Raw genomic sequence first — 3,141 nt, 5'->3', positions numbered from 1 at the left:
AGTTGTAGCTTAGGATGGAACCTCTCTGTGTATCTGTGTGTCTGACACAGTTACCGGTCTTGATTTTTAGGTTTTTGCAGCTTGATTCCTCAGATCTCGTCTTCAATGATCACTGAAAACAGAAAAGAAATCAGTTAATGTCCGCTCAGAAAGTAGAAAATGTGTTGTGCTAACAGTTGGCCTATTGCAATGCTGGAAATGAAATTGAATGCTGTTTTGCCACTTCACTGTAGTACATTGTTTAATTTTCACGTTGCTGTTCTTTTTATTTGTGTGTGTTATTGTTTTAATTATCACATCAGAAACAAAGAGCATTGTTTAGCCAGAACTATCTCATTGTTAATGCTTGTGTGGAAACAAACTGCCCTTAAGGAGAGTTTGAATTTCTGTCTTTCACCTCGTTGGACTGTCATCACAGTCAATTTAGTGCAAAGTAGATTTTTCGAAACAATTTTTGTTCTAAATTAAAAGCTGTCACAATAGGCTTAAAAAGGGAAAAGACAAAGGTGGTGATCAGGGGAACATATTTTTATGACTATCATTTCAGAAATGTAAAAACTTGCTGACTTCTGTAAGTGAAATTAAGAGTCTTTGGTTTTTGGACTGTTGGCTGGACAATGGAGGTTGACCCAACTTTTGATTTAGGGAAGTTGAGATCAGCCTTTTTAATTATTTTTCCTGATTATGTATGAGTAGGTCTGTCAATTGATTTGTTTCTTTAATCACTATTTAAAAAGATGTAGGTGTTTAATTTGAACTGGTTTTATAAGGGACAAAAGGTGATCATCCTTGAAGCCAGGCCTTCATGCCCCATGTTAGTGTTTATGTGTCCCCTTTCTGTTTCCCACAGTGCTGTTATAAAACAATGTCTGTGGCAGCACTGCAAACATAAATGGATACTTTTGTCTGCTCATGGAGGTCTGTGTCACTAAAGTAAACACAATATAGATCAGAGTGTCGGTTTATTTTGAAAGACCCCTAAAGCTTCATGTAGCAAAGAATTCAATTGAATCCAAGGATATTAAGGGCGCGGTCACACTGGTCATCTGTACCGTGCTGTACTCAAGCACGATTGCTCCCCCGCTGCGCCATTCCCACGCTGGCCGGCACGGTTACCTCTTGTACATAACGTCGTAATACAACACATGCACGCTTTATGTTATTATGAAGCGTGCTCAGTTTACAAACAGGCAGACGAGAGAGAGAGAGAGAGAGAGAGAGAGAGAGAGAGAGAGAAAGAGACGCGCAGTCGAGTCCGCATCTGCACATCAGAGAAAAACACAGAGCATGACAGCTACTTTACTGACTTTACAGCTTATTGTAAGAGGCTGAACCATTTCTGTCCTCACCACACACAGACACGCACACACACCCATTTTAACATTTTGTTTATATGAAAAATGATTCAGTAGTGGATGAGTTTAAACATCTTTCTGTGTGTAATGTTTTTCTCCTGGTCATTATCATGTTCTGAATGTTATTTTGTCTGCCATCAGGTCGGAGATAGAGGACTCTGACCTAGGAGAGGGCACGCTTTAAGAAGAGCTTGGTTCCCTCACCTATTGAAGCTCTTGATAAGCTTCAACGCTGACTGGCCTCTTTCTTTGTCTATGTGTTTCTTCCTGTTGTTTATATGTTTCTTACCATGCTACGTTATTATATATGTATACCTGTGTACCAACTGCGTGAAGCTATGACAACAAATTTTGCTCGAGGGGGACAATAATGTATTGTATTGTATTGTATTGTGTATTGTAATACAATTGCATTCATATGGATGGATCTGTGTTCTAATACTTGAGCAAACTTTGCGTTTTACTTTCCTGCCAAAGAAAGGACCGCTAAATTGAACTAATTCCAATTTAAGAAACTTGAAAAAAAAAATGACGGTACTGGATGAGGATGCCAATATTATTACAGAAAACGCCAATACACAAATCTACACTGACATGCCCAAGCACATCTCTCTTACCAAAGAGCATCAAAGAAATACAGATTATTAATGTGAATCTCCTTTGTTCAACATCTTTACTGGTTACATTAGCTGGTCCATTTGTTGTGGGAAAGAAGAGACCTCTGTGGTGTCCTGGATGGCTTAACTTAAGAGATTTCTACACTTTCTTCTTGATCTTTATTTCTAAGAGCTTGTTTTGTTTTAAGGGGACAGCTGACTTCTGTGTGTCATTTGACTTCCATTCCAAGTGAACAGCCTGCCATGCTGTTGCTCCTGCATCACTCTGCTGAGACTCAGCTAAATGAACAACAGTGCAGGGATTGGACTGACAGCTTTGGTGGATTCAACTGATGGTACTTATTGTCGACAGAAACACACACATACCACAAACAAAACAGAAAAGGGAGTCAGGATTATCTCAGACATGACACACAAGAAACATTTTGAACAAAGAAAAGTTAAAGCAGACACTGTGAAGGCCAAGACATCCTCACCAAACTGGACTAGTCAATGAACAAAGGCCCAGCATCCAGAAGTTTAAACTCTTCAGTGTTTCTCATAAATTGATTTATATGTGATGGTTAGTGCCCAGCTGTCAGGATTGTTGTTGGCATTTCTACAGAGAAAACGATGCGCCATAGCGCGATGATAGTTACCCAGCTCGTGCTGTTCACCCTCCACTCTCTGGATGAAAAAGTGAGCAAGTCATTCCAGAGGCTCTGTCTTTTAAATAAACAACACAAACACCAAAAATAGTATCTAATTCTGTCATGATTTGGTCTGTTTAGTTTAGTTTCTCAGAGTTTGGCTGTATTTATCTTGTTTTAGTTCTCATTCGTCTCTGGTGTTTCCCTTGTGTGTTTTCTAGTTTAGTCTTTCCTGTGTAATTTTGTATCCTAGTGTTTCTTTATGTTCTAGTGTGTATTGTTGTAACTTTCTTAAATTATTTATGTCATAGTTGTCCTCAGTGTTTCTTGTCCTGCCTCTGTGTGTATTCGCTCCAATGTTGATTGCCCTGATTGTCCTCACCTGTGTCGTTTGTCTCACCTGTGTCTGATTACCCCATGTCTATTTAGTCTCTGTGTTTCTTCCCTCCTGTGTCAGATCATTGTTGTAAGCTGTTGTCATTTGTCGGTGTGTTATGTCAGTGTCAGTAGATGTCAGTTTTTCCTCGTGCTCCTGTGTGG

The 3,141-nt window shown here is 39.4% G+C and overlaps 2 protein-coding genes across 2 annotated transcripts in view; both read right to left on the bottom strand.

Moving 5' to 3' along the window:
* Positions 1–3,141, bottom strand: part of LOC132973115 (carbohydrate sulfotransferase 6-like) — a 366,303-nt gene that overhangs the window by 64,199 nt on the left and 298,963 nt on the right. The gene's annotated exons all lie outside the window — the stretch shown is intronic.
* The window catches only part of LOC132973117 (zinc finger protein 3-like), a 260,609-nt gene that overhangs the window by 154,661 nt on the left and 102,807 nt on the right, over positions 1–3,141 (bottom strand). The window lies entirely within an intron of this gene.

This window comes from Labrus mixtus, chromosome 4 (assembly GCF_963584025.1).
Source record: "Labrus mixtus chromosome 4, fLabMix1.1, whole genome shotgun sequence".
In the NCBI taxonomy this organism is placed as follows: domain Eukaryota; kingdom Metazoa; phylum Chordata; class Actinopteri; order Labriformes; family Labridae; genus Labrus; species Labrus mixtus.
The sequence above is the reverse complement of the archived record's forward strand: the minus strand, read 5'-3'. Positions and strand labels throughout refer to the sequence as shown.